Source organism: Falco rusticolus, chromosome 9, assembly GCF_015220075.1.
Source record: "Falco rusticolus isolate bFalRus1 chromosome 9, bFalRus1.pri, whole genome shotgun sequence".
Taxonomy (NCBI): domain Eukaryota; kingdom Metazoa; phylum Chordata; class Aves; order Falconiformes; family Falconidae; genus Falco; species Falco rusticolus.
The window spans coordinates 27962189-27985347 of record NC_051195.1 but is presented as its reverse complement, the minus strand read 5'-3'; the positions used below and the strand labels follow the sequence as shown (position 1 = coordinate 27985347).

The 23159-nt window shown below is 35.2% G+C and overlaps 1 protein-coding gene across 2 annotated transcripts in view; it reads left to right on the top strand.

The window, feature by feature from the left end:
• The window catches only part of LOC119153768 (adhesion G protein-coupled receptor A3-like), a 277280-nt gene that overhangs the window by 242949 nt on the left and 11172 nt on the right, over positions 1-23159 (top strand). The window lies entirely within an intron of this gene.

Here is a 23159-nt window from a genome sequence, read left to right as displayed (position 1 = left end):
ATCTTTCTTGAATTTAGCTATCAAAAAGTTAAATGTTAGCCAATGTTATCTAGTGTCCCTGTATAGATTTTGGAGGGAGACTGAGAGAGAGAAAAAATCCCAGAGAACGATTCTTCCCATGTGTCTTGGATGTTTCTCTGAGGACAGGAAGAGTTGTCTTATGGAGGTTGCCTCTCTTTTCCTACGGCCCATGGAAAAACCTGAATAGTCAATTGAGGTAAAGACCTTAGTCTTATAGTGAGGGGCAGGAAGTATGAATTCTACTTTTCATGGCTTTGCTGTGAAAAATCCAGATTGGTGTATTCCTTTAGACAGACTTAGCTTATTTTATTTTGAACACAGATATTGAGTAGCACTTACAGATGGCTCTGTGAGGTTATCACAACTTGTTAAAAGTCCATAGGAAGATGAATTGTATTTTGCTGTCTGATTCTGCTGAGTGAAATCTTTATTAATTTGATTAATTTTCTTCTTTTTAAAACATTTTTTTCTAGAGATGAAATTGACTAAATTTAACATAAAATTTGTATAGTGAAAGGATGGCCCATATTGAACATTAGCTTTGTTAGGTGTAAGCAAGAGGATATACTTTCACTGCCAGTGCCTGACTTTGCAATCCATGGTTTACTGTACCATTCTTCAGAGATGATAGTTTTACTCTTTGGCTACTAGTTCATGGCAAGATAAATAACTGACAATTTTCAAATGCTCCAGTATGGCTATTAAGGTAGAAAATTGTTACAGGTTACATAGACCCAGTATAGTGTATGTTCCTCAAATTCAAATCTTGTTTGAGTCGGAAAACAACAGAAAATCAGGTTACAGAGAAGATTAATTGGAATCTTCATTGTACTTGACATGCTGAGGTTCTCAGATAGTGAAAAAAAAAACAATAGATATTTTAGGTTTAGTAATAGAAATTATAAACCTTTTAGCTGTAAGAAAACATGGGTATAATTGTTTAATAGCTAAGTAAAATTATTCTGTTATATCTCTCACTCAGGGTACCGTATGTCCTAGAGACACAGACACTGAAATGTCTAATATGACTCATAATGGTTAGTACTAGATTCAAAGTAGTAAGGATCAATTTCATTTCATGTAGAAAATGGGCATAGTATACGGAAAATTAAAAATTGCTTTAAGCAAGAAAATGCCAAACTCATAATTAGTAATTGTTGTTCTTTTGGAATGATAACGATCACTTTTATGGGCATCTTAACTTTCATGGCTTTAATAAAATTAAAATCAGAAATTTTCTGTATCATAATATTTCCATAAAATCCATTTAAGATTATTATATTTCAGTGTAGTCATTTGATACCAGTAAATAGCTAAACAATATAAAATTTGTTCAAATGGAGATTGAGCTATGCTTTTTTTTTCATATGTCAGGACCATCGGTGCTAGGAAGCATTTAACAGGGTCTGCAAGACATTTTTAAGCAAGAGGTAGTTTTTCAGTAAGCCCTGCCTGTATACCTAGTTTTCTTGAACACAAATATATGAATGTGTTTGGCAAGAACTGTATGCTTTGGTGTTCTCTTTCAGTCTTTTCTGGTAATGGATGTATATGATAGACTGGGTTTCCAGTTCACATATGAGGAGTTTTCTATTCCTTGTATATGCACTTGCTGTATGAGGCATAAGAATATCTTTTCTGAGTCAGTGAGTGGGGACTACTGCCAAAAATCGATACATAAATCTGTAACATAGAATTTACCACTTTTTAAGGAGCTTGAACCACTCTGAAAAGTAGCTGAAATAGTGAAAATAACTACCAAAATATCTCAAAGGAACCCTTACCTGTTAGTAGGAGAAGACATTTGCTTGTAACAGTTGCTTCAGTTTCTCTGCCTGCTATTTGTGTATTCATTTGCAGAAGTGAGACACATGAGGTACACTTGATCTTTTACTCCTAGTTTTCTTTGAACTGTGGCAAGATTTTGGATCCTGTTATGTAAAATTGTGGTTCTGTCTTAGTTTTCTGTGTTCTAGATACAGTGATCAAACTTGCTATCTTTTTGCAGTGTAATTTTACTGAAACTTGTTTTTCATAGCAATCTGATTTCGAATCGTGCCTCTTTTTATAAATTATTCACGTCATATAATAATTTATATAGTTATATGTTATGTACTATATATTTTATACATTATATATATTATCTGTTAATTATAGAGTTAAAGCTGTCAGGGCCTATCACTCTGATGACTGGAACCAACTGTAACAATTCCTGCATTTTTTACTAAATGTGCCTAGATGCTAAGGAGGTGGATTAAATTAATGCATCATTGAGTTTTATGTATTGAAATGCTGAACCCTAGCACTTCAACAGATAATTAAATGACTTCCTGTAAAATACACTTCCTGGCATTAATAGTAATAAATAATTCTATCCATTCATCCTCTGTGGACATTTGTTACACCTGGCAGAGTTTGGCCTCTGAATCATCTGAAGTCACATTTTGCCAGCAAAGACAAAGGGGCGTGCAAGATTCAGCTATTACGTGCAATGCACAAAACTTCTCATCAGCTCAAGCTGAGGCACAGATAGTATTAGGTTTTGTACCTGATACGTGCATGCATTTTTCATGTGATGTTCTGTGCACAGATCAGACAGTGCACAGTACTGACCAAGCAGAAAATATTTCTGAAAAATATTCTGTTAAAATCACTGCTTTCCAAAAAGACAGAAAAAAATCAGACTACTGTCATTTTGAATAAGATAGCTACTGAGCACAATTGCACTGTAAACATTTAAAATAAAAAGATAACTACACGCCAGCTGGGCCAGAGACTGGTGTTAGGGAGACAGGTAATTAAGTTACCTTTTATCTCAAGGTTAGGTACAAATATGTCTCCTAATTTCCTCCATCCTCTTAGTCAATGCACACTTTGCAAGGTAACTAATATGGCGAACTTCAGATTACAGAGAGCCCGATATCCTATATCTGTCATGAAAAAACATCAATGTGGATAAATAAGGTTGCAGAGTCAACTACAAAGTGGCTAACAGGTGATGTCACTGTCTCTGCTGAAATTCATATTGTGTATTATGTAATGTATCTTGATAAGCTTTTTAAAAGGTTCTGACTAAAGTTGTGGGGCTTCTAGGAAAAGTACATCATGCACTGCCTTAGAAAAATTGTATATCTAGCTGTAGTAGCAGTTTAGGAATGGATTGTTTGTCCTTCCCTTCGTTTTCAAAGTACTAGGCTTAGTATTATGGTTATTAAAATTAACATAGAGAATTTTGGGAAGATCATAATTCAGGCAAATCGGTTTTCAGCATCACACTCAGGACACCTACAGTCAATACCACTGCCTTCAATTCCATGCTCTGTTTTGAACCTTACATGATTTTAAACTTTAAGTACCATTTTTAGAATGAGAAAGCTGTTGGCATATTTCATGTATTTCGAAATGTCCCAACTGTTTTATAGAAACTGTCCTTTAACTTGCATACAGAGCAGACCTAGAAATAGCAGGTGAGAACTGAAGAGGTTCGGTCGAACTGTAACACCTACTAACAGGTGTGTGCGTGCACATGTGTGTACGTGTCTGCTATTCTATATGAGCATGTGTAGGGGTAAGTTTCTGTACATAACCCATACAACTCCAGAGTACTGAGTGATGTTTTGGAAGTATCAACAACAGGGGTCTTCCTCGTGGGCTGTGTTTGTGGTGTAGATATGACTAACAACCTACACCCTGATCACATGGATGTGCAAGATGCGATGGTGCTCCACTTGCATACTCCCCCTCTCCTGCAAACGCAGCAGCAGCTGTCCACAGTCATTCCCTGGCTCAATATCTCTCTCTCTCAGCTGCCTCAACATTAATCAGTAGTATCCAGCTAAACAGTAGCTAAGTATCCGTGTGACACTGAATTATGTTAAATTCTTCCCCTGCAAAAAGGAGAAACCATGCTAAACTTTGAAACCCAGGAAGACCCTCTCCTCTGGTTTGGGTCAGCCAGTCCTGTGATGAGCCTTGTGCCTCACAGTGAGGAGATTTTACAGACTTGTGTGATTCCACAGGGCTCACGGCATCTGCTTTGTTCACAGTGTTAACCCTGCTTGTCTCAGGCTGAACATTTAGATGACTGATCTCAATTCTGACAAGCTGGAAGCCATGTCATAGGCACAAATGGCTCTACTGCTATGTACTGCTGCATTTGCCTAACTGCAGGTACCGAGGGAGCCTGGCTGGAAGTGCTGTGACTTCCATCACAAACTGATGATGTGGCAATTTTTGCTGAATATGTTGCCAACAACGTAGGCTATTTCCTGAATCTGAGTTGCACGCAACAATATTCATGATGTCATTGAAAATTGGTACATGATGTTTTTGCACCATAATGAAGGTACTGAAACCAGTTCTAAAGACCAAAGACTTCTTATATTTAGTTTTTTAAAGAATTATTATATGCTTTACCAGAGAAAAACCCAAGAATAAAAAGAACTAATGGTTTCTAACTTTCCTCAGGTTGAAAGGGTCTTCAGAAAATGATCTTTGTTACTCTCGGGGTCTAGAAAATTTCCCCTATCAGTTACAAGTTTGCTATAATTTATTGCAGCATAATAGCAGTGTAATGGGGGATCAAAGTTTGACCATGATAACAAATTCTCTATTTAACTTCAAATTTGCCAACTATGTCATGTCATTTTCTTGGCCACATTCTTTTCTGGATCTCGAGTGTGAATCATATGAAGCGACTTAATTTACATTCTGACAGCCACAGATATTACTTGTCCCCTTGACACCAGCAGCTCTGAAATGCAGTTAAATTCTAGTGCATTTTTCATTAGCAGTGGCTCTCATGAATTCATGTCTTCCAGTATCAAACAATGATTGAGAGAGGGACAGAAAGAGGACAGATGAAAAGCGTCAATTACTGTCTATTGTTTTCTTCTTTATGGTATGCCCTTAAATATTGATTCTTCTAATCTTGACCCATGGAAGCCCATGTTTCCTTCCCCCAGTGAACATACCAAACCTCCTCTATAAATTTTTAATTTAGGCCTGATTATCCCAAGGGATTATCTGCCTTTTCCTTAACAAATCTCTATAGTTTGTGTATGTTGAAATAAACAGAAAATGCCACAGGGCAGAATTCTTGGAAGCCCTGAGATCAGTGTAGTTCACTGTTAGTTTACTATTACATAGACACAGTTCTGTCATTGGAAAGTGAAACTGTGTTGTCTCCCTGCAAATAAGGTTTTCACCAACTGGATGAATTATGGTATGGGAAGCCAACAGTTTTACCATACTATACCATGCTCGAGGAAGTCAGCTATAATTAAAAATACTTGACAGCATCCTTCGCTTAGAGGACAGAATATTTTGATGCAGGCAGGGTCAGTCATCAGGAAGTTTAACTCATGTCTCTGATATCATCAACACCTCTTATTTTAGTTATTGGAAATTAAGACTAGAAAATTATCTTTTCCATTGTATATTTTTAGATAATTTTCAAGTTGTGCTGTAATTAGTTTGATTCATTAATGAACAATGGAAGTTTTTGCAATCCTCATGTATTCATAAGGCCACTCAATACCATAAGTTCCTAAAAAGAACACAGTGTGTAACAGCTGCTTTCATACAGATTATCTGCAAGTCACCATTCCCATGTTTCTTGTTTCAATACTTATCATATTTCCCAGGAAGGAGAAAGGCCATATTGCTGAAATACCATTTCTAAAATTTTTCCATTTGATAAAAATTGAATGTAAGAGAAACCATCTTTTCCTTCCAGCTATTGTTTTAGTTTCATTCACCAAGATTAAGGCTTATATTCAGCATAAAAATAAGGTAGTATATTATTATTTTGGATATTAAAATAATCTAAGGGTAAAAGCCGTTTCAAAGTTTTAGTTTGGTTTAATTATAGAGCTTATATTTTGAACAAGGCTGTATTCTGAAGACAATTCTAGTAACTCTGACATTCAAAGATGACACAACACAACTAATGATACAACAGTACCACCAGAAATGCTGATCTTATCAGTCAGACTGTACTGTGTCTTATCAGCTGACCAGTTTAGGCAAATTGTCAAAAAAATCTGAAAGCAAACAAACAGAAAGGATTGTGATGCTGGGACCTTAGCTAGAATCACCAGAAAGATTCTGCCACCTGAGTTATAAAAGCTATAGATAGCAAAAAAATGAAGACTAAGAAGAAAACCACAGTTTAAGTCTCTTCATCATGAATGAGATGGAGGCAAAGGGTTGCAGAACCTAAAGGTGCTTGAAAGTTGGTTTGATACTTTAGGGACATACTGATATTACAAGCCATTTAACATGATCACTGTTTAAAGGCTGATATATGGTCATATAGAGTCATGGATAATAGCCCGAGCCATTTTATTGCTAGATAGAAATGTAACAAATAGGTCTGCAGTGGAAAAGGGTATAAAATGGTAACAAGGGAAACTTTTTCAGGAATTCTTCTTAATCAATTTCAGCCTGAAACTAAATGCATTTCCATTATATGGGGGAAACTATCTTAGGTCAAAGAAAATGTATAATTCAGCTTTGAATTAGTTGTTCTACGCAAGCACGTTTTCAGTAAAAGCAAAATATTAAAATATTAAGGAGAATCAAAATAGCAGTATGTTGTCAGTGGTACCCTGAGAAAGTTGTTGCGCTTGGGATAGGCCATGTAAATATACATTGCTGACAGCACTGGATTGCCAATGGATGGTGTCATAGTGCGGAGGTATTTTCATGCCTACTCTGAATCAAGCAGGGGAGGCGATTAGAACTTTGCTGCTTTGCCTTCAGTGTGAGTGACTGAATTACTCTGTTATTAAGAGCAAGATGGTAACAGAGCCACCCGCTTTACTTTTAGTTTCACTTCATCTGGCTTGTGAATCAAGATTCAAACTTGTACTTCAAAAGTTTGTTCTCATTTCCTGCTTGGCAAAATTATTCTTCAGATCTGACCTGAATGCACTCCCAAATGCTTTAAGTGAATGATTTGATCTTATTTCAAGAGCATGTTACAATGAAAGTAGAAAAAGGATTTTGTACTGCCATGCCTTCATTGCCAAGGTACAGCCGAGATACACATGATGTCGACACTTTCCAGAGTAGAAATCCAATAATACCAGATCTTCAAGAGATGTTGAGGTAAAAGGTGAAGTTTTATCCTCTTTGTTTAAAGAACAGTGTCTGAGCTACTTAGTATAGATGAAAAGAAGCAGTTTGTGGTTATTGCAAAGAAATGTATGTCATCTTATTGTAAACAAGCTATTAAGCAACATACCAAGTCATGTATCAGCATCTGCTCAGCTGAAATTCTCCCCAATTCTAAAGCTATTGACAAACATAGCCAAAAAAGAAAATGACATCTGAGTGATACCTGGTCATTTAATGAGGGAATGATGGTCTTCGGATTTAAAAAATTAACTTCATGAGTTAGGCATTTGCAGGCTTGCAAAGTTGTGAGCTTCAGGGAGACTTATAATGATTCCTATGATATTTTCAGGTTTGAAAGGCTGTAACTGCAACATGCTGATCTGCAGAACTGTATTAAGTTGAGTTTTCAGCTACTTTTATCATGAGTTCACATCTAGGTATTTCCTGGAAATTCAGAATTCTTGTCACAGTATTCCTTGCCTCAACACTTTCTAAAATTCAAGCTAGTCATATACATAATTGTAAAGGATGAGTTAGAGGGTAGGATAAGCCTGATAAAATACTCCACGCTTTGATATACCACTCCAGGCAAAATGTAAAATGCTGATTGGAAATTTTGAAAGTTCTAAAAATCCTTGAAGATAATATATTCAAACTCCAATGGGGCTTTGTAGAAAACTTTATCAGATTTGAAAGAGCTAAATATTTTCTCATACGATTCTCTGGTGCCATATAGATTAAACTTGATTATGCCAAAAAGCTCTAAAGAGAAATGCATAAGATAATTTCAAATGTATTTATTGCCATAATATGCACAAAGAACTAAGCATTCCCATTTGCATGAAATAATATTCACCACAGTGACAGAAAAGGCTATCTGACTTTTAATTGTGGATTATTGTACTCTATTATTAAGAAAATTTAAAATTGAAGCATTTGTTTTATTTAAATAATGGCAGAGTCACATTAGATACAAATCTTTTCTTATGAAAATTGTTATGTGAAAACGATGGAACTTAGAGCCAATTACAGGACACTTGTCTTTTAAGTGGGTATACTTAAATAATATGCTTAAATAAATACTTTTAAGTATATATACATCCAGCTTAACTGTAATGAAAACACTGATGTTGCAAGAAAACATTAGACATGAAGAATAGTGAAGTATATCATGCAGACTGATAAACTGTAATGTCACAGGAACTAGAACACTGCAGACAACCAAATAGTGTAATACAGAATTATTCAATAGTCTATAGTAACTGCAGTATGGTACAATCACTAAGTATTTAAATTATATCATGCCATAGGTCTTCATTTACCAATGCATTGCCACTATTCCATAAAGTGATTTTGGCTTGAAGATATTATTAGATTCCAAAAGCAAATGCTAAACAATAAAAAGCACCTGGGTTATTTAAAATAAACTAGCAATAAAACCCAAATTTATCTTTTTATGCACATATATATGTTTTGAGCAATTATGGTTTCCTTATTATTATTTTATTAATTTAAAAAAATAATTTTTAACATTTTGGGATATTTTTCTTTATTAATGAATGGAAAAATGCAAGGAAATAAAAAAATATTTCTTGGACAAACAAGACCAGTGAAATCTACAGATATGCTTATTATATCAAATATGCTGAGGCATATTTAATTGTAACTGTTGTAAATTCAGCTTCAGACCTGACTTATTCTATGCATATTTCCTGTGAAATGTGTGTAATAATCTCTGGTTTATGCCTGTTTGGAAGGAGGGCTTAAAAGTCTTAGAAGGAAAAGTTGCCTTATTTTAATGTACTTGGTGTTGAGTTGAGAGACCATGGAAAAATACACATATAATTCCATTGATCTCCTTGACCTTGTACATCCTAAACAGTTGAAGCCCATTACTGGAAATGTGGATGATTCTTTTCAACTTAGGCTTCATTAAAAACTCCAAATGAGAAGACCTTAAAGAGCAAATCACATTTACAATTTTAAAGTAGGAACGTTTAAAGTTAGAATCCTCCTGGCGTGTGACTGAGTATTTTTAATTCGATTTTCAAAATGCTATAAAAGTAGACTGGTTTAGGACTTTGAGCAGGCTTTGGACCACTTTTGGTTGTTCTTTAACTGCTAAGGCTGTAAGTAGTGAAATAGTCTTTCAGAAGTAAGGTGCTTAAGCTGTAGACTGAAAGGCAGCTGATTGCTCAAAGCTACATCTCATACAGCAATGTCTCAGAGTTTTGCCTTCTACTTTTATCATCACTTTTCCTTTTAACATAAACAAAAAAATTAATCACAGCAGCTAAGTTAATGCAGGCTGGGGAAATTAAAGTTCTCCTGTGTAACTTTTATAATTTTAGTATTCTGGGTAAAGAATAAGATACATAGTAAGAATCACTTCCAGAGCAGATAGAGCTCTCATGTGTTAGATTAAAAGCCAACCATTGACTGTTGGGGTTAAAGTAAAATTTTCTGGATCAATTACATCAAAATTACCTACTATGGAGTTCCTGCAACGGTTCATAAATGACAGAGGGAAGGCAGGTCTTACCTGTAGAATAGGTCTTGTACATATATGGTATTTTTCTCTGCTGTTTTTACTGACCACATTAAACTTTATATTTTCCCATAAAAAAATTACAATTCCAGTACAGCTGAGGCATTCAGAATTTGCATTCTGAATTTCCTGACTATTGATCTTCTTAATTTTTAACCTTTGCCTTGCATTGTTATAAAGTGCTGTGAGTACATGTTGTGTTTTACAGAGGCAGTTGAACAATTGCCTGTGCAAAACAGCATACGCTGCAAATGAGAGAAACTCAGTAGACCAATTTAAAGTATAGAAACTGAGAAGTAGAAGAGTTCAAGAAGCGCATCAGGAGATGAAAGTTTGACTCAGAATAAAACAGGGAATCAGTGTGAAAAGGATACCAAAAAGTGTCCCAAGAAAGCTTTAAAGAAAACTAAGCAAGGGATGAGTCTTGAAACAAAGCGCAGACTAACATACAGGCCTTGGGAGAACTGTAGAAAGTCTCAAGGAGATCAGTCAGCCTCTAACACAGGAAAGTGGAACTCATGAGGGCATCCAAGATAGTTATAATATTAATAAAGGAAATGGAAAGGGAAAAACACTGGCCTGCAGCAAGTTAAGAGACAAGCAAACTCAGGTTAGTTTAAAAATATATCATGTATTTTAAAAGTCGATCCTTATCTGTCTTCTGTAATTTCTGTTCAAACCCTATTACTGATCTTTCTTAACGGGATAGTAAATCACCTCCCTGTGTGTGAGACACAACCCTTGAGAGGTTCCACAGTTGAAAGGGCAGGAAATGAAAAAGATTTGTGTGGTACCATCAGAAAAATGATATCTCATATTCTTTTTAGAGCTTGACTTTCTGGACTTGTGTGATTTTGTTCGAAACGCTTATCCTAAACTTTTTAGAGAGACCTTCTAACTCCTTGTTTGCAGTGACAGTTGTAAACATGATAAAAGAAGGAACACATGAACTCAGATCACTTGGAAGTTGTGGACCCTCACTGCTAGTTATGAATGTTAAGAACATTGATAATAGGTTTAAAATGTATTAATAACAAAATTATCTGAAATTATTGAAGAAGGGACAGTAAATAATAAGATTAAGTTGAAGTAAGAGATAAATAGGTTGATATTGGAAAATTATTTTAAACTATGAGAATAGATGACAAAGCAGGTTACCTTGGAGGCTATGGAAACTGTCATCATCAATGTGTTAACGTAGATTAGATAAAGCCAAGGTAGTTATGATAGGAGTTTAATGTGACCCTGCCTCAGAGCTTTTGAGTGGACTAGATGACCTCTTGATGTTCATCCCTGCCCTACAAGTCTGTTATTCTTAAAACAAGCATTTTTCCTAACAGTATTCTCATTTTTCAAACCTTTATTTACTGCTGAATTCCTACAGCCTTGTTGGTCTCGTAAGAAACTCTGTTTTATTATGCAAGCAAATTCTGACAGAAGAGACTTTGAAACTAATGTGTTCCAAATATGCCTTTAGTGTTTGGAAATGTTATGAGTCTTGTAGGAAGTGGCTGCTGATCCTCCAGGTATTTTTATTCAGGTACCATGTTACTATCTAAAACATAACAAAAAATTAGGCCAGCTTCTGCTCTGAAACATCCACACCCACAACGGGTTTTGAGTGAATCACTGCGAGTTACACATATTTAATCACAGGAAGATTTTGGTTCATAGATGGAAATCATTGCTTATTGCTACTTACAAGTAAAATTCAGTAAATTCTCAGGAATTTTAATTATTAAAGCATTTTAAATATATAATATTTAATATACCTTAGCAAAATAAAATGTCCAGATTTAAGTTTATGCCTATATTGATTGAAGGACTCAGATAAAGGGGTGATGCTGTTATTATTGGATCACACTTGGTACTCAGGGAATCATTCAAAATTTTAACAGTTTATCTGAAAGTGAAAGTTGGTTTAGGTTTTCTGTGAAAGAAAACCAGAGCCCATGAGATACCTGACTTACTTATCTACTGATTGTGAGAGATACCTAGTTATTGTTTTATCTATTGATGAGGAGGCAGGAGAACTATGATTAATGAAGACCATTTGTATTTGCCAAGAAATTGGAGATTTCAGAGATTTACCTTCAAATATTCTATATGAATTTTATGGAAGATGTATGAAAGGTAAGAAGTAGTACCCTGTTCCAACATGCCTTAACCGCTAGCTACGCTAATTACACGTAGTCACATCAGTAGATATAGGTAATTCACCAAGAACATTACCCACATACTTATGCCTATAAATCTCTGAACACATAATTCGTTCGGATATATTTATTGCTTTATTTTATTTCCCAGTCTTTTACTTTTGTAGTCATTTCTTTTATAGTTTAATTACGGATGGTCCTTAAATTTGTGGTATTTGCTGTCTGTATGAGTGGTCAGTCATAGGATCTTGCTACTTACTCCTATTAGATGAGTTTACAGACATCTCCAGAAAAAAATACCTATACAGGCAGAGTTCATTTCCAAGAAACTTTCATGCATATCACTTTGGAATTTAATTTCTGGGATTGCTGATGTCAGTAAAACTTGTTCTCATGAATCAGAAAGGTAAGGAACAGGAATCATGGGCAAATTACTACCACTGTTACTTTCAGAATAGCTATCCCATGCTAGCTATAAGGCATTCTAGACTATTTAACGTGGTATATTATACTCTTGTCATTGTCTCATATAACAATGACATTAAACTTGTCTAATTATATAGACTCTTAGTCTTCCATTAGTGATATTGAAGAAGCAACCAAGCAGTTATATTCCTGCTTCATGCATTTAAGAGAGCGTTTTCCAAATAGAGAGAACACTTTACTTTTTTCTGAGTTTCTGACATTGCCACATCCAATAACAGTTATCATACCTAGCAAAGCTAGGCAGCCTTTTGACCTGGAAAGCTGAGCAACGAGATGCTCTTACAGTTTTGTGAAGATGGCAAGGACTGCTGTTCATTTCTTTTCAGTTCTCCTTTTTCTGCATTACTAATGCAGTAACATTCTGGAAATTACATGGAATTTCTAGATTTTAATTAATATTTCTCAATTATTATTTGTAGTGATAACTCCATCTCTGCTTGTCCTTTTCTTTCAAAGTTTCATGATCACTTATGGTTGAGTGCTCAAAAAAACCCTGTGATATTTTAGAAACTTATCCTTTGACCTTTTTATATATGATGGAAAAACTTTGGGTTTGCTTCTGGTTAAAATCAGGGATAGGGATCACCAAAAATAGATTTCTATATATGTCAGTCTTTAAACAACAGGAAAAAGCAAATGTTCATGCCATCATCATATATATAGTATTTTCCTATAGCTCAACTTAGTAAGACTAAAACCGACAACAGCAAAAAACCTCAACATTCAAGCTAAAAATTGGGGTTGACATTCATGAACTCATGCAATTGTACCTTTATTTCTTACTTTTCAATAGGTTGAATTAAGGACAAAATGTCAACCTGAATTTTTACCAATAAATCTATATCTCCATGGTTTTGTGGAGTCAAGTCATTAACTGAATACAATTTGTGATTTAATAGCAAGGTAAACCATAATCATTCTTTTATGTATAGCATTAAAAAAGAATGCTTTTTGCTGCCTCTAGGTTAGGGGATTGAATTACAGCCTATGGAATATGAAGGCAAAAGTGTTCCAAAAAGAAGAAAAAAGGGAAAAGTTTATTCCAAAAAGGGAAAATTATTTCCATTATGCTTTAATGTTTCACCGCTGTTTGTTACATTTAATACCATTTATTTGGAAAGATCTTAAGTTCTTGGCTACCTGGATATCTCTCAGGATGATAAATTGGAAGTTGTAAAGTAGATAGCATTGTATAAATACTAATCTAAGACTTTCTCCATGAAAGCAAACATGAAAAAGTAAGGTTTTTTCCTTTTTGCAAACTAAGGATGAAACTTTGCTAAGATTCTTTAGAGGGTAGATTAGTTTCTGCAAAAGAATAATGCAATTGTGTAGTACAAAATCATTAAGTCTGCGTCTGCTCATATGGAGCTTGACCAAAGCCAGGGGAACACTTACATAAGTAATGAATGCACAATTTATCTAATACAATAATAGATTTCATACATAGCATAATTTTTTCTTTTGTTGCAACTATTCTGCACTACAGTCACAGCTGTAGGCATTGTTGATGGGATGTGAAGTGGGGTCTCTTTCTGACCTGTCATGTCCTATCTCAATTACATTTTAATAATGCACTCTACTCTCCTGAAGAACTCTGTCTGGCCCTAGGCATGTAGCCTTCTAACTATAGAAATTTTCAAGCTATGCTTACCTGTGAGTCAGTCTACTCTGAGTAGTGCATATGCTTGAATTTACTGTGATGTAAACTACAAGAGCAGCAGGTTTAAAGAGTACTTCTCTCAGCATTGATAGCTGGTATGGATCGACCCTCATAAGACTGAAAAAATAACAAAGAATAAGAAGTTAATCATTGAATCATAAAAAAAATAAGTTTGGAAGAAACATCTGTAAACCATCTAGTTTAACTCTCTACTCAAAGCAGATCTAAACTTAAAAGTTAGCTCACAGCCTCATCTAGTCAAGTTTTGAAAATCTCCAAGGATCTTATTTCTTCCTCCCATCCTAGTTCTGTTTCCTTTTAGCTTTCATCTTGAATAGACCACAAACATGAAATGTAAGGGCTGTAAAGTTGTTTGAAATAAAGCACACAAAGAAATCACTCTTAATCCCATGAACAAAACCCCGTGAGTTTAACAGATCATTAAAATTCATAGGTATATAATGTAAAGTTAAAATTCATAGCTACATAATGTAAAATATATAAATGTCATGTTTATAAATACAAAACATTTCCATCAAATTGCACATAGTATGTCTGAACTGATGATGAGAAAATACAAGATATAGCAAAAGAAACTCATCTTGTGGTAGCCACCTCATTCTGCTGTGGTTCATGAGGACTCTTGAGTCTCTAACCCAACTCTTTCAGCCATTCCAGAATTTTAACAAATTTCTATAAAAAAAACGCAGAAATAAGAATAAAATAGGGTGGTGACAGAAGTGATATTCCATACCTGACAACTGAAAGTATCCCTACCCTGTAAGGAAATTAGCACCATTTGTGCTAATACCGGAATGCTGGATATCCAGTGCTCACAGCACTCAGGTGCGATGGCAGACCCTTAATCATCTAATTCAGGGAAAGAGAATCTGTCTTCCCCATCACAGAAGGGAGTCCAGGCACCTGATTATTGACTATTCACAGGTGGGTTTCTTTCACTGTCACTTAAAGTAGCAGGGTCACTTGGTATAATAGTTCATTGCACCAAATAACATGTAGTTCGCTGTACCAAAGTAAGCTTTAAATTGTTTCTTGCCTCAGGACATGTTATGAATAGTAGTCTTTTGCTCACCTTGGTCAGTGTACATGGACTAGTCAACGTGTGTAGCATTAAGAAGATAGGGAACTTTCTTATGTCCTAACAAAAATGTGTTACCTTCAATGATGTGAGGGCTGTTAGTTCTTGTTCTAGAAAAATATCCAAACACGTTAATCATTGCTATATGGGTTTAAAATTGCTTGGTCCAGCTAATACTTAAGCCACAAAAAAAAAAAAAAAAAAAAAAAAAAAAAAAAAAAAAAAAAGGAAATGCAGCTTTCTTTCAAATAGCAACACTGAGGAATATACTAAAGTGTTGAAATACATGAAAATGAAGCTGTCGTTACTGAGGATTTAAAAGTGAAAAATGACAGGAAGTAATAAAACGTGCTTTAAAAAATGTTGGAATACTATCAAATTACCAAGTCAAGGAGAGTAGTTAAATTAATCAAATTAATAGGTTTTGGATTTCTAATGTTTTCTTTCTGTACGAGTCCACTGAGGTGTAAGTAGTGGTTACATATACTATATATAAGGTTCTAAATGTGGCCAGCTGTAAAACTGAATTCATGGGAGAATAGAACCTTTTTGATAGTCTTCTTATTCTGAAAAGGAAATTAAAGTCAATATTTAGAAGTGATTAGGTAATAGATATTCAGAAAAATTTCTGGTTGAAAAAAAATGAAATGCTTCATCTTAATAGTTTGGGGTTTTTACCTGCACTATATTCTGCAGATTCCCATTTTAAATTTCTGGTGCATAAATCTTCAGTAACTCTAGTGTTTGTGGAGTGCAATTTAATTCTTGAGGCAGGCACCGTATTCTGTTCTGCTGCTCTGTGTAAGTACTGAGATACTTTTTCTCAGCAAGTATTTTGAATAAAGACAAGGGTAGAAACATGAACAAAGAAAAAGCCCCATTTTTAACTTACATAGACACCTTACACACAGTACCTTTTTTTAGATTTTTCTTTGTGCAGTCTTGGTAAATAAAGCAAAAATGTAATACCTTCAGAACTGATACGTCAAGTCATTTAGGGTGTATCTTAGGTTGTTAACGTCTGTGCCTTGCACTGAATTCACCTGAAAGTTTTTCCATATGGTTTTCTTTATGATTGAAAGCAGTATTCTGTGTGGATAAAAATCATATCTTTGATGTTTGAGATACTAATTTTTCTTCAGTTTGAGGCATGCCCCCTCCTTAACTCATGACCTGTTGCAAAACCTGAAAATATTAGTAGTCAAAAAAATTAATTGAAATATTTTTAAATGGGAACCAAAATAGAGTCCTTTACTGTGCACTGAAGATGGCCTTTAGAGGAATTCAAAACCTCCTTTATGCTTTTCACATCAGAAAAAATTCCTTTCAGGAAACTTTTCCATCTTTTCTCTAAAAATGTGGGTTTGATTTGTTGATGTCAAAAGCTTGGTAGCTGGAAAGATTCAGCAGAAAGGGTTTTGCAGTTTCCATGGATCTTCTGCATAAATGCTTTTCGATTTTAAATGGCCCTCTGGGTTTGTGACTGAATACTTCTCGTAGACCAAGAAGATTTAATAATCAAAATTATATTATTTTTATTTAGTGTGTGGTTTCTTCATGTCTTAAACAAGACTGACTGTCCTCTCGCTTTGCCTGAGGATACATCTTGCTCTAGCTGTGTGATTAGATTTTAGAAACATGCACTTGAAAATAAACCCAATTACCTAAATAGATGGAAGGTAGGAGTAAATTGTGATTAGCACATAATTGTAAAACCAGAGATGCAGAAGCCTGAAACACTAACTGTTCAACTTTGGGGATGTAGCAGCTAGTCTTTAACAATATTTTGAAGGTGGGGTTTTATTACCTTGTTGGTAAAATCCTCAGGAACAGCGACAATGCTTTAATACATTGATTTTAAAATATTTAAAAGCCAATAGAGCTACCTCCACATATTATCTATACACAGATAGTTTGTCTTGAGTATGGTGGGTGGGTATTGTTTAAGAATACGCATAGGGTATGCTGAACAAATCTAGGTAAACAGATGAAATGTAATATTTCTCTGTAAACTTCATAAGAAAGCACTTTATAAGGACATATGACTATATTAAATATGAATCTTATTAAATATTGAAAATATGTGTGTTACACAGTGGCCAGAACATGTATTATTTTAGAGCATTTCTGAGAGTACTTTATAACAATAGCCACCCAGTCACTGTTATATGACAGAAACCAGCTGATGCATTTAGCAGTTTTGCATACAATTATGTGTGAAGCTGTAATTTTCATTTTCATTGAAGAAAGGCAATCTTTTTGGCAGAAAAGGCACATTTCATGAAGCAGCATTAAATTTTCTAAACATTATTTTAATGGCCTTTATCAATCAAATAGGCTTTATAAGATGCTTGAAATGTTTCAGGGCCAGCAGAAGAGAAAAATGCTTTTTAGCTTGTTGGAGCTGTGCTTTTTTGCTATTGTTTTCTCTCTGTAAGTAGTAACACCAACCTTCATCATTCAAGAATCAGTAAACTAAAGTAAAATTTGTGTTATTAATGTAAAAAAACAAGACGCTTTTTTTGAAAACAGTGAATTTAAGATTCCTGTTTGCTAGGTTTTGAACCACTGAAGTTCACATTTTTCACATTTTGCCTAATTATCTGTAACAGAAAAATAGAAATTTATTCTTATTTCTATTATGATATCCTTAAAGAAACTGTTTAACAATTTGTCATTGAGACTTTCCTTGTCTGATAACTTGGCTGGTCAACCTGAGATGGATAGAGATCATTAAGCTCCTGTGAGTTTCACATGACTAGATAGGCAGGTGAATAACAAAGATAAATAACATAAGAGGAGGCTGAAATGATAGAGAGGTGGCATAAATACAGGAAAGATCTCAAGAGGACCTTGTACCTTTTTAGACACCAAGGACAATTGTAAGACAAAATCTGCAGGAAATCAGGTTTCAGTTGTTTCTGTGGCCACATAAAAGTTCAATAGAGAAAGCTGAGATTCTTTATCACCTGCCTTCTGAAACAGGGGCTTAATATTTCATCAAAAGATACAAAGCTTGCAAAAAAATGTGCAAATTAACAATGTAGTTTTTGTGGAAATTCACATCTCTGAAGTTTTTCTTGTGTTTTTCTTTCTTTTAAACAATTTCAGCTCCCTCTGGCACTGTGGGCAAAGATCTTGCCCTTCATATAAGATCATTGTTTTATATGAGAGAAAAAGGAAAAGAAGAGATGAATTTAGGAGAATTAACATGTCCTCCCTAGAGATATTTCCCAGGAGTTCTTTTATTCTTTTTTCATTGTTTGCACACATCTGTCTTGCATGCTTAGCTGAGCAAATCTAAGAAGCTACCTGGGTCTACTGGTAAAGTCCGTATCTTCACGAAATCAGTTGCTTGGTCATGAATATCTCCTGAATCGTTCTGTGCATGTACAGTGAAAGAATTTAACAGAAAGTAAAACTAAGAGTATTATTCTCTAGAAAATGGACAGTTTCACGTATTACCTGTGAAACTCATGCGATTTAAATTATTCAGCTCTAACTTGGCAATATAGCTCATAATAAAAAATAAGGTCTCAGAATACCTCTTTTTAATACAACAAATAGATTTCATACCTAAAAACAAAAATATACCAGATAGTGAATTAATAGCTCTTTAATAAATTCTCCAAAGGTTCTCCTTCTGTGAAAGTTGAAAATAGTGTATTTTTGGGTGATTTAAAAATTACAAAACAAGGATGTGATCGGTCCTTTTGAATTTTTTTTTAAATTACTGCAGAAGCAAAAGCATTCTTCTTACCAAAAAAAAAAGTTGCCTACAAAGCAAGTAAGTGTCAAAGTCAACAATGCATGAAACACAGGGGGATTCAGGCAGTTGTGCTGGTGATTTCCATAATAAAATACAGGATTGACATGAATTCATTTTTAAAAATACGATTTCAAAATTTAGTCATAGGAGAACATAGACAAGAATCCTCTGTCAGTGACTTTCACAGGTGATTCAAATTAAAATATATTGCCTCCTGCTCATCATTTCATTTGGTTCCTTTGGCAGGCTTAATGAAATATTACATCAAGTAAAACCAAAGAAATCCATATATTCTATTTAAAATTCAAGGTGATTCTACTGTCATAAAACATTGATACTAATATAATGTGAATTGAGTATTAAATATATCCAATATAAAGGTACAGCACTTATTATCACTATCTTTGCATGTTTTACTTTCATATTATTTAAAATGGCATTGTCACACATAGGCTGTTACCAGAATTTCTTGTCTTGATGAGGGTTGATAGGTTAATGGTTCTTTTCTCCCCTTTGAAAGGCAGAAGGACATCCTGATGATAATTGACTTTCTAAAGGTGTGCTGCAATGCTTAGTGAAGCAGTTGTGTTTGATTCAGTAGGCTGGAACTGCAAAATAATTTCAGCTAACAGCTCTATGCCAGAGTAGTCAAATGCCTAGAAAAATGAGGTAGCAATGAATTGCTCCGAACAAGAGTATCAGCTGTTTTATTACTAGAAATTAACTGTGGAAATAGAATTGAAAGGCCTGTTGTGTACCCTAGGGATAAAATGATTGTGCAAATAGGAAATACTCAAAGCATGAGTATTATTTCTCCTCAATTATTTCTCCCCAAGCATTAACATAAACAGTTTTCTCTCTATGAGCTCCATGCTCTTTATAAACTTCTTAAAATACAGATTCTTTGAGAAATACTAATATATTTTCTTTCTCATCAACATGCTGCTTAATATTTTACTTCTTTCCTTCAGAAGTACATTCAGCATGAGTATCTCCTTACCCTGACTTATTTATTCATTAAACCTGAGCAGGAGTGGAAGTCAATAGAGCTGAACTGCAGCGCGGAAGGCGTTGTAGGAATCATTTCTCTGATTTCCAACAGCCTCCAAGGTATTCTCCAATAAAATAGGGAAAAAAAAAAGGCAAGGTCTCTCTTGCTTCCTAGATACAATGGCTCTTCAAGCTGGTCTAGCTCACCAAGAGACAATATAGTTATCTCTGTATAAATGAAACTCACTTCTCTTTCTTCTGGGTTTTCTCTAAACATTTTTTTGAGTTCTTGATTATTTTTATGTATATATATGCGTTTTTGTTTCTCTGTCCTCTCTACTGGCTCAGTCTGTCTTGCAGGATCATCATGGTAAAGCAAACTGCAACTGTACAGCCAGCCTGCAAATTCCTTTTCATCTGCAAAATACCCAAGTAGGCGTAATGGCTACACTAGCCAGGAAAGGTTTTAACCAAGGAAGGTGGAGAGAAATAGAAGCCTCAGCACATCCTCTTGGCTTCATCCACTAGCAGGGCCTAAACTCATACTGAGGCATCGTCTGAGATAGACGGAAAGGAAGAGAAGCTCGGTATGAATATCTAGTGCAGTGGGCTCACGGGAGGGAGGCAAGAGGTTCTGAAGCCATTTGATAGGTATGGTTTCATATCTGCTGACACTGACTAACATTCTCCCACTTTATTGCCCAGGTTCCCATAGCATGAGTCTCTTAAGAGAGAGCAGATCCAGCAAAGTATTTCAACTCCTATATCATGGCCAATTTTAGTAAAAAATTAGAGCCTAGGTTTGTCAAACGGAGGCCTGGACATCTGCAGAAGCTGAGCAAACAAATCTGCAGAGACTTTTCTTAATGGTTTTGTCATTCATGTCTCTGTGCTTTAGTCTCTGCCTCTAACTGGAGACTATATGTGTTCTCACAAGAACTTTATGAATATTAATTAACTAATGTTTGTGAAGCTCTTAATTTGCAGTAAGATCTAGAAAGAACGGATATATAACACAATGCATAACTACCTGTCCAGTGATCTTTGTTCCTTCTGGGATGAATGAGTGAAATGTCTTATGGAAAAAAAATGGACTGTGAACAGGCAGTTAAAAAGAATAACAATTTGCCATGTAAAAGTGCTAAATAGAGTTTTCATGCAACTCTTAATTCTGTTATTTACCTTTTAGAGTTTGACTTGCAATATTAAGCTTAATTTTAGTATTATTAGTAGATTGGTTTTCCTTTTCTTTTTTTAGTGTCTTCTCCATGTTTATATTCCACTTTGCAGACAAGTAAAAAGCACTTTAAAAATGGAGGCTATTTCTTTTCAGCAAGGCCATGAAGCAAAACTATCATGGTATTTGTAAATATGTTCCTAAGTCAATACTATCCGGAATAAGATTGAAAATGACAACATTTTTTCCTCAAATGAAAAGTATATTTTCAAAATCCCATCATTTCTACAGTCTTTTTATTTTGTAAAAATTCCCAGGAAAAAGAAAACCATGAAATGATGCGATGCATGAAAAATTCGGGAAGAATTATTTGAAAATCAGGCTCATAAATTCAGCTTTCTACAGAGCAGCTACTTATCTGCCTGCCTGCCTGCCGGGTACTTGAACTGTGGCATCTGGTTAGCTCAGAAGTTAATGACCATTTTCTATATGGATTATTTTCACAAAGATGTTAAAATCAAATCCCAGCTCAAGGAAAAATAAAGGAGAAAGTCATCTTGCTGTGACTTCTCTTTTATTTTCACGTTTATTTTGCAAGTGGCTAATAGATTGACATCTCTTCCTATATGAGCTGTGCCCTAGACGTAGAGCTAAATAGATGAATCTTTTTTTGTACTGAGGAAAAGGAAAGAAATGAACGTTTCACTGGTATCTTTATATATCTAACACGTACCTTTCCAGACTTGTGCATGCAGAGAGGAATACTTTTAAATATACATACATTTTAATCAAGTAATGTCTGCAATAAAGACTATTTGAAGCTATTAAATCACTTCTTGGTACACAGCCATTCTGCCAGCCTCTGCACAAAAAAAACTTAAAATCAGTCTTGCATTATGCCCACAAAGCCAAGGTCTGGTCCTTTTTGGAAAAACTCATTCCAGAGTCAAGGTTCTTAATCTGGAAACAATTTTGGGCTAGAAAATAGCCAGACACTCAAGAAAGAAATTCATCACTGGGTAGAACTCTCCTTTTACTTGCTGACTTACTGAGTAATATTTATGGAAATAAACTTAGAAGAATATACTGTATGTTAAGTTAGCAGAATGGATGCTGCCTGCAGGCTATTGCAGTCATTCTTGCTGACATTATCCTGTTTCTATCAAATTGGCTATATAGCTCCCAGTATTTTGTGGTAGGGTTTGCCTTTCATGAGGAGTTCTTGCTGAAGGGAAGCCAGAAAACAGTAAGCCATGATGTCAACAGAGGGACATCACCCCAAGCAGTGTCTGCTGCTCTGCTGGGGATCTTCTGTGTTTGTGTCAGTCCATGTAGTAAAAGATATTGTACTTACTGCTGGTCTCAGGCAGCTGCAGCAGGAACTTAGGGGTTCCTTCTAATGTTCAGTGAGCATGATTCCTCCCCCCACAAATTACTGCACATCATTTGATCGGGGCTGCATAGCCTGGTTTTCAGGCCGTAGGTGTTGCCTGCGCTGCATCTAGAAGGTGCAAGTGCAGCATGCTGAGGCCTGCCAGGCTGGCTTTAATCTAATTAGCTTGGATAACAATATTAGTGAAGATGTGATAGAATGAGCTTCAGTAAATAAATGCATGCTGATGCGAAAGCCTGCTAGGAATCATCAGGAGTTCCCCGGGTGTCCAGCAACAACAATGTACAAATTTTAAAACTTCTTCCCAAGGGCTATTGAAGCAATAGCTTGGCAATTGCTTCAAAGCCCCAAATCATCCCACAGATAGTTTACAGTTTTCCCTGTAAAACAATTTTAGGATGTTACATAAATTAACTGCTTGTCAAGATCAAATTTTAGGTGAAAAAAAAGTTTTAATTTCCTCCCTGTGGTTTCCCAGTCTTTAAAGATTTGCAGGCATGGCTGTCTTGCCTACAGCCAACCTCTTTGCATTAGGTGGCTCCATCGTAACCGTCACATCTGTCAGAGCAGGGTTCTTCTGTCTTCTTACTGCTGCCTACAGAGTTTCATTGCTATAGCATATGTAGGTACTGTAGCCTGAGTATCACCATTTGCCTTCTTGAATGGTTGAGAGTAACACAAGTAGATGGAATTGGCTCTGGGTCCTGAGTCACTGCATGTTCTTTTGTGAAAAGG